This window comes from Sphaerodactylus townsendi, linkage group LG05 (assembly GCF_021028975.2).
Source record: "Sphaerodactylus townsendi isolate TG3544 linkage group LG05, MPM_Stown_v2.3, whole genome shotgun sequence".
NCBI classification, from domain to species: Eukaryota; Metazoa; Chordata; class Lepidosauria; order Squamata; family Sphaerodactylidae; genus Sphaerodactylus; species Sphaerodactylus townsendi.
In genome coordinates, this window is record NC_059429.1 from 54,699,283 (window position 1) to 54,714,010 (window position 14,728).

At 41.2% G+C, this 14,728-nt stretch overlaps 1 protein-coding gene across 2 annotated transcripts in view; it reads right to left on the reverse strand.

The window, feature by feature from the left end:
* The window catches only part of TNNI3K (TNNI3 interacting kinase), a 236,284-nt gene that overhangs the window by 124,631 nt on the left and 96,925 nt on the right, over positions 1-14,728 (reverse strand). The gene's annotated exons all lie outside the window — the stretch shown is intronic.

The window sequence follows — 14,728 nt, forward strand, 5'->3', positions numbered from 1 at the left end:
TATTTAGAAAAGTAGTTGAACTGTATTATTTTCTTGTTTAACAGTGCCAGTTGTTTGTGTGAAGGAAGAATGTATAACAGGAGTTCAGAAAGAAGGCATCCATCCTAAATAACCCTGAAAACCTTGTTTTGATAGAAGTGGGATAATCTGAACCAGTTGTAGTCTTCAAAGGATAAATGGACACACTGAATAGAAACAGAAAAAAATTGTGCATATTTAGAGAGAATTGGAATCATGTTCAGAAATTCAAAAGACTTTTTGATCTAAGCAATATATCATGGCTTGTATCATACACCTTCTTCCTGCTTGCATAATGCTATTGCTCATTGTGGAGGAGGGGTGCACATTTCTTGGCAAGTAAAATATTTGTGTCCTGCAAGATCAACACACATAGCAATAGAGAGCCACATGTGCAACAGGAAATAGTGCTGCCAAGCAGAAAGACGACATAGGATTCAAGACCTCATCTTTAAGATGGTGTAATATGTATAGGCTTTTATACTGTGTATATAATCTTAGAATGAATGTTGCATGCAGGAACAATTGATACTGATGGGCTGATACAAGAAACCATAAAAATTTTTGTTTTGTGTCACTGAAGTACATGTATGTCCCAATGTTTCTTTTTTAAAAGTAAAGATTTTCTAAACCCACAACTCTTCACATTCTGGGAAGTAAGGTTGGGAATGAGCCTAAAGACTGAGGAAGCAGTGCTAGGCTGTTCAGCCGTCTGATACTAGAGATTCCAAATACTTGAAGATTTTGTCACACCTTATTGCACTGTGTGTTCCAGGCATGTGGACTGTGAAAGAGTTTATAACATAAAAGAGTATGGGTGTGGATGCCGCAGTTCTCATATGATATTTATCAAAAATATTGTTTGAGCCAAGTAGATTTAGGGAAGTGAAAAGTATTTCAAAAGAGAGAAATGAAGTAGCTGGCGAAAGCACCCATGATAAAGGGAAAGTGAAAGGAATATTGATGGTCTTGACAAAACAGCATAATATTACCAGTATTGTAGCTGGGGTTTCAAGAGAGAATAATCAAGTGGGAAACACACATTTTTTGAAGACAGATAAAATTTAAACTCTTCCTATCAAGACTTCTACAAATCAGTGCCTTCCAGATTTTTAGCTTCACATAAGCTAAGAGAATGATAAATGTAATCATAAAAGTGCAATAGTTCCTGCACTGTTGCCATGCTTTTCTCAGTTGTCAGTGAATCTCCTCATCTATTTTTCATCAAAATGTTTAAATAGCTTGAGAAGGACTGAATTAGTCAGATACACACACCAAATCTCACCTGCTCACACACACACTCACTCATTCACTCAACTGTCAAATCAAATGTCGATCAAAGGGAGACAGCCAAATGTATGGATTTATTGAAAGGCCAGTGAAGGCTTAATAAATCAGTATAAGGACTTCTTTTTGGGAGAGGAGAGTTCTATACTCTTTTCTGCCAAAAGATCTAAGTACAATTGTAAATTCTGCCACTCCTTCTTGGACCTTATTTCTCCATGGGGGTCCTAGTGCTTGCTTGTCCTGTCCCCATCCCTCTGTTTGAGTGAATTTTTTTTAAAAAAAATGCCCTTACCACTTTATAAGAGATTGAGGATTAGACCAGGGAGAGAACCACACAGTTATGTTTCATTTTTCCTGATTCTCCTCCCCCGGCACTTAGAGATCCTGCTTTCCTTTTTGTTGTGCCCACCATTTTGTGTCAGCTTGAGAAGCCTCCGTGCTGCTGCTGCCACTACCATTTCAATGCAAAAACTAGATGGATATAGGTTTTTTTTCCTGGTAATCCTGTACACGTGTCATTTTCATCTTTGTTGTTTGTTTTAAATGAGAAATCTTTGTAGCTTTGACAATACCAAATGAGAATTGCAGCCATTTGGAGGGCAGGCTTACCTCCCATTAAGAAGCAATGGGCAGAGGCAAGGTCTTCGAATTGCTTTCAATCGTGAATGGACAAGCCCTCTGGAGAGCAGGTCTAGCCATGATTGAAAGTTATGGTTAGACCTGGCTCTGGCGAAGACAGGTCTGCTGATTGTTTCTTAAGGGAGGTAGACCTGCCCTCTGAACAGCTATAATTCTCATATGGTTTCATTGAAGCTACAAAGAATTTTCATTTAAAACAAAAAAGAAAACACATTTTTATTCACAACAGAAGCAGGTTTATTAACAAAACATTCATTTATTTATTAACAAAAACAATAGTATTTATTCACAAAGAATTGTTTGTCTCTTCAATTCAATTGGAAATAAGAGTGAAAAGAGTTTTCTGCAATGTTTGAAAAGCCTGCTCCTGGTCTATCAGCCATTTTTTTTAATGGAAAGGAATGTCTTCATTTGAAAAAGGCAAGTTTTGCCAATAGTCATTCAAGGCAATATATATGCTCGTTTATCAAACTATCATGTTTAATAATGCACTGAATGATGGTTTTGTAAAACAACATCTAATCTAAACTGAACTTAGTAATCTTAAGTGCTGTGCTAAAGAAACCAAAACTAAGTATCCGTGCCAAGCTCTCTTGTGAATAGTTTAAATATATTTCTCTTGTCTCTTGCCTTGTTTGATTGAGCCTTCCATCTCCAACTTTAAATATTTACTCCTTTACCATCTCCTCTGCCTGTTGAATAGGTCTGTGTTTGTGTTCAAGTTTACTTCTGTCTCAGTATATTTATTATATTGTGGCTAGTGTGGGAAGTGTCTGAGAAGAAAGGAAAATAAAAGTCAACGGGCATCTCTTCGCCATCTGATGCGTGATAATAGGACTAAGGAAAAGCAACTACCTACTGGACGCTACCTCAGTCCCTAAAATGAAAAAGTGGATAAAAATAAGAGTTAGTGTTTCTCTGCCTTGGTGTTATAGAAGGCTGAGTGGGTGTTTGTCATATCTGTATATGGAGATTTACTTGCAAGCTAGTTGTGCCAGATTGGGGAGTGGGAGGGGTGGAACTAGAGCATGGTGGTGGGTGGGAATATATGGCAGTAAATGGTTAGCATGTTTTACATTGCTTTCGTATAGATTTCTCTGGATTCTTTCTTTGAATAGACTATCCCAGACTGACTACAATGTCTAATTCATTTTTGAATCTCATGCCATAGGGTCTACACAGAAAGCACCTATAGCAAGTAGATATACACTGACCAAAAACATTATAATAAATGGACTGTTCTTCATGGATTTTGCAACATCTATAGCTCCATTAGGCCTAGAAATACCCACTTCCCTCACTTCTCCTAAACACAGTCAGTCTGCCTGAACTTACTTTGACAATATTTGGAAATCTGCCCTGTCAGTTCTCTCATAAAGATGGAGGAGTATACTACAATTTCTGTCAGCCTGAAATTCTACACTTGAGTTACATTATACAATTAAATAGCCACAACACATTTAGTTCAAGACAGAAAGGAATGTACATTGGTCAAAAGAAACAGAGCAAATGAGAAAACTCTACAAAACCATTGTTGCTTCCATAGCACTTATAGTTTTGATAAATATATGAGAACAGTAACTCATTAAGCCTAACATTCAGGAAGGAAAAGAAAAGGAAAAATTCAGCAGAACCCAGAATAGGTTATTAAAGAGTTCATCAGATTCAGTACTAAATTGTCAGCTCTTGAGGCCATCCCCATCTCAAGACAAGGTGGCCAAAACCCTTTCTCATTATTTCTATGAAAACAGGTAGAAAGAAAAAAAAGAAAAAAGAAAAAAGAATTAGAAGACGCATGTAATCAATCTTGTCCTTTTCAAAAATCCAGGAGTTCTTCAGCCTGCTAGATATTGCATCTTTCAGAGCAACAGGCAGGCAATGCCCACTAAATGTGTTTTTCTTCTCTAAAGAAATGGGGTCAGTGAAAGATCCTTCTAACCTTAATACACTATAGATTTAATGAAAGGCAACTGCTATTTTAAGATTTTATGAGGGGATTTTATATATATATATATAACAAAGAGGAGTTGCAGACACTCATTCCCATTATCGCAGAGCTGCCATTGACTCTTTTATCTGTATTGCCAAGCCGGTTCTTACAAACTTTTACAGATCGTTAAACCATAAATGAGGCTTAGTCACTAAGAAAGCTGGGTCCTGACATACTCAACTTTTATGCTTTAAAATAAGAATGATATGGAAACACTGTCTTTTTATTAAAGTGCTTTAATCATACTGTGTTCTCCTGAAAAAGAAGCAGTTTTCTCAAAAGTTGGTGCCAATCAATAGTGTTTGGTAGCTTTCGAAGCTTTATAATAGCAAGAACCTTATTGGGTATGTGTAAATATCCTTCCTCTGCTTATCTAACAAGTCACTGCAACTTTATGAGAAATATTTCCAAACTCTACCAGTATGTCTGAAAGGAGCAAAAATTTCCCCAGTGTTTCTCAATCTATCAAAATCACCAATCATTGCAGTTATGAATGATTTCTCTCCATGGGAGGAATAAAATAAATACTGAACACATAACCAGGGCATGTACCACAGTGGCCAGATCTTTTCTGTCCAGGAGAGACTGCAGCTGGCTAACTAACTGAAGCTACTAACTGAAGCTACTAAAAGGCACCCCTGGCCACAGTTGCCACCTGCTTATCCGACTGTAGACCTGTGTTCCAAGAACACCCCCAAATTACTGACCTGTTCCTTCAAGGGGAGAGCAATCCCATCAGAATGGGTGACTTCAGCACCTATTTTCCTAGTCTGTATCCTATCTATTTTTTCTCCTACCTTTTCTCCAAGGAATGGAGTGGATTGAGAGTTTGCCATCATTTTATCCTAACAATAATCCTGGTAGACAAGGCTGACAATGAGATGATTAATGAGCTATATGACTGAGAGGGATTTGAATTTGAGATTAAGGAGGAGATGGCAAGAACAACCCATGAGCTGGAATTTTCAAAGGTCAATTCATACTATATCTGAACTTGGATACAAAAACATACATGCTTGGTGCTGACAACTGTGAACAGCAGAAGGATATGGATATATTTCTGTGTTCTGAACCCTCCTGTACTCCACTATAAACATAAAGCTGGTAATCAAAGAAGAATTAGCCACCTTCTTCTATTTGTGGGAAGCCTGTCTACTTAAATGTACATACACACAATTCACAACTAAAAATAATAGAATGTGTTTTATGATTTAAACATAGGTGTTGTATCTGGTTTCATAAATGAAGGTGTGAATTAGTCCTGGGTTTATTTATAACTGAAGTCTGGAGACTAGTAGGCTTTGAAATTCGGGTGCACCAAATCCCGAATTCAGCCTGAATCTGGGTGCATTTGGATATTGGCCCAAATATGTCCTGCCCAAATATGAGCCAATCCGAATGCAAAGAATTAGGGCTTTTTTTTGTGTTTATGGGTTTTTTTGAGTTTCGGTCTCCAGGGGGTGTATTTTTAAAGCTAGTGGCACCAAAATTTCAGGGTCTCATCCGGAGATGGTCCTGATGATGACATCTGAGTTTGGTAACATCCCCTCAGAGGCGAAAGACACTCCCACCACCAGAGGCAAAGTTCATCAAGCCTGATGCTATTACCTGGAGGGCCTCCTGGAGCCACCTTGAAAGTCTAGTGCCTCTACCTTGAAAAATATTATGGAACCTCAAAGGGTAGCCCCCATCTTCTGTTAGCTTCCACTGGAAAAGATGGAGGATGGGACACCCACTTTGGGGAGCCATAACTTTGGTCCTCCCTGAACTAAACGTCACCAGATTCGGTGGTATCATCAGGATAGTCTCTGGATGAGACCCTGAAATTGTGGCACCACTAGCTTTAAAAATGCATCCCCTGTAGGCCAATACACAAAAACACCAAAAAAATCAGATGGACCCAAATATATTCGGATAACCAGATATATTCTGGCAAACTGAATCTGGTATTCAGGCTTATTCAGGCATACAGATACTTTTTTTTACACAAATAAGCCCGAATCTGAATTTTACCGAATATTTAAGGTATTGATCAAGCCTAGAGACTAGTGCACTGGAGAACACTGGATTGTGAGTTTACAGCCAGTGGCGGGATCCAGCTGTTTTGCACTGGCTTGGTAGAACCGGTACCTACTTTTTTTGTTGAGTTCGGCAAACCGGTTGTTAAAAATGGCTTTCAGAGCCCTGGAGCAGTTTCCTCTCCCAGGGGAGTGAGGGGGCTTTCAGAGCAGCGGCGGCAAGACCCTGTTGCCCCCTCCACCCCCACAAGAAGTTCCTCCACAGCAGGTAAGTGGGCGGTGGGGAGGTGGGGGAGGGGGAGAACCGGTTGTTAAATTATTAGAATCCCACCACTGTTTACAGCTGATTTCCGTATTGTTTTTCCCTGTTCGTTTCTGAAAATATTTTATTTGCAGCCTCAAAATGTTTTCAGCGAATCTCCTTTAAAAACAATTTTTCAGGCTGAAATGCTTTCTGAACAGCTTTGCTGACCTATGATCACTTTAAGGCATTTTCCATGCCTCTCTGCCTTCCCTGAACTCCCTCCTCCTTTGAAGACTTGAGTCTCCAAATCTTCAAAGAAATATCACCAAAAAGGGGGGAATTGACACATTGCAGAAATTAGCAGTCAAAACAAAGTTGATCTAGAAACTTAAATCAGTGAAATGTCACCCAGATACGATGCCAGCACAGGAAACGTCCCTGGGAAAAACTGGAAATAGCAAGCAGCAAGGAGAATCACAACTGGCACAAAATGGCAGGTGCAACAAAAGAGCTTTACAGTTGGGCAACAGGCAAAAAAGAAAAAAAGAACTGTTTTTGCCTGAAACACTATATTTTCCCACACTATGGCCCCTTCTGCACACACAAAATAATGCGTTTTCAAACCACTTTCACAACTGTTTGCAAGTGAATTTTGCCATTCCGCACAGCTTCAAAGAGCACTGAAAGCAGTTTGAAAGTGCATTATTCTGCATGTGCGGAATGAGCCTATGTGGGAGAAAATAGCCCTGGGAGAAAAAGTTCTTTTTAAAATGTTTGCAAGATGGTTTAAATGTTTTGTGTGGAATGGATCAATGTTTACAGGATGGTCTGAATTACCTTTCCCAGTCATCTACACTTTGCCTGTTGCTAGCTGGGTACTCATTTTATCAACATTAGGACGGAAGGCTGAGTCAACCTTGAGCCAACTCCCTAAAACTGACTTCTGTCATGATCAAACTCAGGTCATGAGGAGAGCTTTTACTGCAGTACTGCAGCTTACCAGGCAGTGCCATGGGGCTCCTATGTGCTGCTCCGATGTGCTGCAATAACGAACACATACAAATTTGCTCCTCAGACTGTCATGAACAACATTTGGTAGAGTTTTATGGAGCAATAAACCCTTAGCACAATTTCTACTTTTCATTGCCTGTCAGGTGCAGGGCTCCTAGTCTGTGGCTCAGAATATTGTTCAGAAATGGTTATTCAAAAGCTTAATGACAGGCTTTCCACCTCATTTGATTAATTAACTGTAATTATTAGAAAAGACAGTAGTTGGGAATGCAGATTTGTGTTTCCTGACACTGATTCTGCTCCAACTGAATTACTCAAGTTTCACATTTTCAGAATGTTTGCTAGCAGGTCAGCAAGTGTTATGTGCAGATAATATTACACACATGTTTTTAATATGCATCTCTAAATCAAAGCATCTCTACATTCAATAACTGCATTCAATAAACAAGCTGTTTGCAAATGTCCTGCTGTTAAGTGTGGAAGAAAGTAAAAAATTTGCAGAAAAGGTTATGGTATTTCCCAATAAGTGTGATTACCTCCACGGCTTCAGTATATATTTTTTTCCACCACCAACTGCATGCTTTTGCATTTAGATGACTATGCTCAAGGAGTGCAGTACAAATTCAGGAGGCAAATCTGTCAAATGGACCGTCTATGTATAGCATAAAGCAGACGTCAGCATCTGAATCTCTTAATGGGATACTGAAGAGGCACTGAGGGGCAGCAAACCAAGTTATCACCTTCTGTTTTTCTGCCAGCTATAAAAAAACATGCTCTTCTATCCTCTAATCCTAATTGTCCCAGATGCAGTGCTGGTGTTTCTATTCCCTGCCTCCCATTCTTCTTATTCTATCTCTCTAGGCTAGACAATGCCTTTCCCATCATTTCCTCTTCAATTTTTCTTGTTGCTGCTTTCTGCAAATTTGGTGGAGAAGGATGGATCAACTTTCAGCTGGCTTCTGGACCATGACAATGGGGGTACACAGGGTAAGAGGAGAAAAAGCCCTCCCGTTTGTTTAAATTCATGTACAGCCCACTTTTCACCTCAATGGGTATGCAAAGTAGCTTGCAACTTCCTCGCCTTCTCCATTTTACCTCACAACAATGATATGAGGCAAGAAATCCTGAGTGTATGTGAGTGGCCCAAGATCACCCAGCAAGCTTCCATGGGAGAGTGAGGAATTGAACCTGTGTATCCCAGATTCCAGTATGACCATGCTGATGCAGTTGAGGTAGGCCAGGCAAATTTGATCTGATTATTATTTAAACCAATCACGTATGACAAATCAATGCACAACTTTACAGACATACAAGTCACATCTTGATGAAACATATGGAATAAATTTATCCTATGACACAAAGATGGGATAAACAAGTGTTTTTGTTTTTCTGAGTATTTATTAGATTTAGTGCAATCCTAAGAACACTTTCCTAGGACTATACTCCCCTGAATAAAACTGAGTAGATTTCTGAGTACTTATGTTTAAGTTTGTTCTCTTAATGGGGTAGAGTAGATAGAGTATTGGGTGTGGATGTGGAAAGTCCTTTCTTGATCACAAAGCTTTCTAGGTGGAGCCAAGAAAGCCACTATTGTCTCAGCTACACCTCCTCATATTGTAACTGGCTTTCAATTTTTGACATCATAAGAATATAATTAAAACAATTCAATGAGTTATAAGCATTATGACGTCTTGAGAACCAGTATGATATAAATGTTAGAACATTGTACTAGGATCTGAGAGTCAAATCACTACTTTTGCCATGAGGTTTTTTGAGTTACCTTAGTTCAATCACTCTCTCTCAGCCTAAGCTACCTCGCTTTTGAGAGAATATAATCAAGGAGTGGAGAATGATGTATGCCACCCTGAGTTCCTTAGACATAGTACTGGGTAAAAAAAACCTAAATGAACAAGAAATTATGATTGACAATAGTCTTATCATCATTCAAAGAACTGCCTTGTCATTCTACTTACCTGTCTAGCTGTGAGGGAGGGAAACACCCTTGCCTGTCTCAGTAGGTGAAGATGCTACTGCTACATAGGAAACTAAATGCAAAGGACTTGCTGGTCAATCTTATATTAAAAAGCAGAACACAAATCTGACACTGACCTCATGTGCTGTCCTAATAAAAAATGCCATAAATGACATTTGAATTGTTTGAAGACAGAATTACCCATGAATACAGGAACCTGAAAAGTTTCGGACCACTGTTGGCCCTGGTATACAAAGTAGAAACATGGGACACTACTATGTCTTTAAAACTTGAGAAGATAAATCTCTTGGCGCCCTTCCCTGACAAAGGAATGACTGGGACAGGAATCTTTCAGTGCAGCTAACTGTTATTGTAAAGGTCTGAGTCTACTTCAGGTTAATAGCCCTTGGAATGACAAAGAACTTGAGCAGTGAACTTAGATATCACCCTACATTATAATTTAAGCATAAGCATAAGCATTTTATTGTCATTGTGCACGCACAACGAAATTTACAGCAGCATTCCTCGATGCACACAATTTCAGACTCATACAATTTCAGACTCATGCAATTTCAGACTCATACATCATCATCCTCCACCCATCCCTACATAGCCCCAAATACATCAATATGAAGCAGCGGAGTTTAGCATAGCCACAGCTCTAGAGTAGAAGCTGTCTCTAAGCCTCTTTGTCCTAGTTCTGAGGGCCCTGTATCGTCTGCCAGATGGTAGCAGTTTAAAAAGAGAGTGTGCTGGATGAGACGGGTCCCTTAGAATATTTTGGGCTTTATTTAGACTTCGGGCATTATAGATTTCTTCCAAGGAGGGGAGAGGGCAGCCGATAATCCTTTGTGCAGTATTGATCACCCTTTGGAGCGCCTTCCTATTCGCCACTGTGCAACTGGAGAACCATACACAGATGCAGTAGGTTAGGACACTCTCTATAGCACAGCGGTAAAAGGACACCAGAAGTTTTCCATCTAGTTGTTGCTTCCTTAAAAGTCTCAGAAAGTACAGTCTTTGCTGGGCTTTCTTAACCACCGCCGTAGTCTGTACTCCCCAGGTCAAATCCTCTTTAATCATAACGCCCGGAATTTAAAACTAGCCACCCGCTCCACTTGATCTCCATTTATAGTCAAGGGCTGAATTTCTGAGCTATTCCTTCTATAGTCCACTATGAGCTCCTTTGTCTTGTTAGTGTTAAGAACCAGGTTATTTTCCCTGCACCATGAGAGCAGTCGGTCCACTTCATTCCGATAGGCAGACTCATCCCCTCCAGAGATGAGCCCCACCACCGTTGTGTCATCAGCAAATTTGATAATGGTGTTACTAGGATAGACAGGGAGTAAAATCATATGTATAAAGGGTGAACAGTAAAGGGCTCAACACACAGCCCTGTGGCGTTCCCATATTTAGAGTAAGAACTGAGGAAACCCGATTTCCCAGTCTAACCTCTGGGAACGATCCAGACAAGAAGTCCCTAATCCACAAACAGATTGAATGTGAGAGTCCAAGATCCACAAGTTTTGTCACCAGTCTTTGTGGCGAGATTGTATTAAATACCCGGAACTAAAGTCCGCAAAGAGCATTCGCCACATAATTCCCCTGCTGTTCCAGATCGTCAAAGCTGTGTGGAGTCTAATGGCAATGGCGTCCTCCGTAGATCTATTAGTCCGATATGCGAACTGATGTTTATCAAATGTATCTGGAAGGCAAGAACTAACTATGCCCTATGGACCAGTTTTTTTCAAAAACACTTCATGATGATGGGGGGTGAGTGCCACTGGTCTATAATCCCACAAGAAGATTGTCAGCAGGGAAATCTCTTTGGTAGTGGAACAATGGTGGAAGCTTTCAAACAAGATGGAATGGTGGACTGGGATAAAGATGGATTAAAGATCCCAGTAAAAAACACCAGCCAGTTGGTTAGTAGCATTCCTTTAACACCCGACCGGGAATACCATCCGGTCCAGCAGCCTTCCTTCTTGGATTCACAGCCCCTCAAACTTGCCTCACCTCATGTTCCTCCCTACAGTGAGGTGTGAGCTGCAATCACCTGAGTGGCTGTGTGGTCATCCTCCTTCTGATAGGCCTGTTTCAAAGCGGGCAAAAAAGTGATTTAGCTCCTCCGCCAGAGAAGAATCCCCATCCACAGAAATGCTTCATTGTTTGGTTTCTATGGTTGGTAATTTGTTGAATTCCCTGCCACACCTGCCTCATGTTGTTATTATTAAAAATAATCTTCAATTTTTTCTCTTATAACTCATCTTGGCTTGTCGAATGCCTCTCTTGAGACTGGCTCTCGCCAGACTATACTCTTGCCTCATCACCAGATCTGAAAGCAATATTCCTGTCATGCAAAAGTCGCCATGAACCTCTTTGTCATCAAGGGTTTTATGGTTGGAGTAAATCCGGATGCGCTTATACCACAGTAAGAGTGTCTGTGCAGTGGGTGATATAACTCAGAACAGACAGTGGTATACTCCTCCAGATCTGGGTGGTAGAAAACATCCCAATTTGTTGTCTCAAACAATCTTGGAAGTTTAGTTTAGAGGCATCATCAGGCCAGGATTTTACAGCGTCTTTATTACAGGCAACACCCGCCTCCTCAAATGGAATATATGCTGGTGCCAGAAACAGTGATAAATGGTCTGACTGACCCAATTGTGGTAACTGTATCACCTTTTGTAGGCAAATCCTTGATGTTGGTATACACTTTATCCAATGTATTGGCTCCTCTAGTGGGGCACCTGGACATGCTGGTAGAGTTTAGGGAGCACTGTTTTAAATTAGTTATGATTAAAGTCTCCTCCTACCTAATGAGCACAGCATCAGGATGCTTTTCTGCTGGTTTTCTTCAACAATGTTTATACAAGAGAGCTTCAAAGCTATGGCAGCATTAGCATCAGGTGGAATGTGTATACTGCAATGATGATAACCACACTAAACTCCCATTGGGCAGATATATGGGTTCTGCATCTAATAGTCATACTTTCCAAGTCTCTTTGAGCAGTGACCCCTGTGATGCTTGCATTAGTGCACCAGCTTTTGTTCACATAGAGATTTAAACCCCCTCCTTTATGCAAGCTTCCCAGAATCTTTACTACTTCTGTCCATGCCGGAAAGAAGTGGAAACCAGATAGTTCAACTGCTGAATCGGAGATATTGTGTGAGTGAAGTGGCCAGGTTTCTGTAATGGTAATAAAACACAGCTGTTCTTGCCAAATCATATAGCTCTTCTCACAATTTGTAGCCTTGAATTCATCCATTTTGTTTGCTAAGAGATCGGTGCATTAGTGAAGAGGCAAAAAATGCTTGGAAGTGCAGACTCTGAAAGTCCACACCTTCCCAGCTTGAGTAAAAAACACCAGCCCGGCCTCTCTCTTCCTCCTCCTTCTATCCCGCCTAGGTCTCAACCTCCTACTAGGAATTGTAATCCAGGGTTCTCCCGGGGTCCTAGCTGCCTCTCACGGTATATTGTGAAGACATATGAAATCTTCCGTGCATTAGCCATATTTCACATTTCAGTCCACTTTGTATTAAGACTTGCCGACTATAAAAACTCCTTGCTCCATCGTGAGCATGTTTAAGAAGCACAAAAACATTAAAAGCACAAAAACACAAGAGCACCAAAACATCCACACTACATCGAGGGAAAGCAACCAGCAGCAAGAAGTTTCACAAGCAGCCATCCCTTCCTGGGGACCGGGAAGCTAAAGAAACCTAATGGCTTGAGCGCTGAGAAGAGTTGAGACGTTAAGAGACGCTATGGAGGGGGGGGGGGGTTGAGACGTTGCCGAGGCTTGAGGGAGACCTCCGATGAGTCCGGGACTCGCCTGCCGCTCCTCAGTTTGAAAAACTCCTGCCTACTATGACTTCACGGGCTCTGAGCGCCATGCCTCCCAGAAGTTTTGTGAAAAAATCGGAGAAGGCCATGTGATCTCCCACGCGCACCTCTCCGTCTCTCCCAAGCGCGCCTGCCGTCTCGTCACAACCCGACCCACAGATGAGCCTTGCCTTTTTTACTTGAGTTTAGAAGCCCTCCAGTTTAGAAGCTCCTAGTTTCGAGCCCCAAAAAGGAGGAGAACGGCAAACTCCAACTCTCCGCCGCTTGCGGAGCGTCTTCCCCCACCGGGGGAAGTTTACAGTAGTGTACATGAATAGCTATGTAGGCAATAATCGTACTTGTTCCCGTAAACAGCAGATTGTGTAACACTATAAACCATCAGAAACAAACATATAAGCAGAATCCAAAGCACCAGAGACTCTCCAGGGAACACTTGGATCCCTCAGGGAGCAGCACAAGCATTCCCATTCTCTACACTGTCAAGGAGAATCACACAACAGTTAGGAGCTAGATCAGTGGTAGGTAACATAATCTGGAAAGGGGTGAGCTGCAATATGGCCAGCACAGCAGTGGTGCAGTTTAGCCATCTATTAAGTGGTTATGCACCAAAGCCAGCCCTGGAACAGCACAAAACATGGCAACAGGGGGAAAAGGGACTATGATGCAGAGCACCAGCATGGAGGGGGTGGAACAGGGGCCCTGACCGACGGTCAACAGGGGAGGAGTGAGTTGCAGAAGGTAACCCAGTGGCAGGGAATGGGCAGGAACAGGCAAAGGAAGGGAGGGGGTAGTCCCAATGTGCCCCCAAAGTGGGTTATGAGAAGATGGGGGTGTTCTCCCTCTCTGCACTTTCCACCTCCCTGAGGGTCTCCCCTCTTGCTAAATCTCCATGACAGGGAGCTGATGGACAGCATCCTGTGCACTATGCCCTATCATATGGGGTTTGGTGGCTTCTGGGTTTTTTAAATGACCCGATGGTCAGTCATTGGTTTCTGGACAGGGAGCTTGTCTGTCTGTGTGTCTGTGTGTCTCTCTCTGTGTCTGTCTGTCTGTCTTTCTTTCTTTCTTGTGTCATTTTTAATGATTACATGACATGGAGGCGTTTTTTGGCAGAAAAAAAGCTTTCAGAAAGAGAGTTAATAAAACAAAAGAAACAGTCTCAGTTTCCTTTCAAAAGGACACGTTTATCAGGTTGTCTAGAAGTCTAGAACATAAAACAAGAGACCCAAGCAGGCTGGGGACTGTTCTAATGATAATCACTTGCACTCCTACTGAGTTAATAGATCAAGATGAATAAATTACTTCCCAAATTACCTCAAGCATGACAGACAATTTATGTCTTTCAAATTAGGTATTAATTATTACAATGAGCCTCATGGAAAATAGCAACTGTCGTTCAGACATGCAATGAAGGTTACTGCCAACCAGTGGGATGCTGCTGCTCTGAATAGAATGGGATGGGATGACTCCTACAAGAATCTGTTAAGATGTGTGGCCAACATGGAGCCTTCCACACTTGTCCAATGACCACAAGGAAAATATGACTAGGCATCAGGAATTTTAAAGGAATATTGCTATCTTTCAATATTCACATGCTTCCCCATATAGAAAGCACTAAGCTTCTCTTCTTTGTTTTTATGGTGCTTGTATGGTGCTCACTTCCCTAAGACCACAACTGGCATTGCCACTCTTGACATCTGGT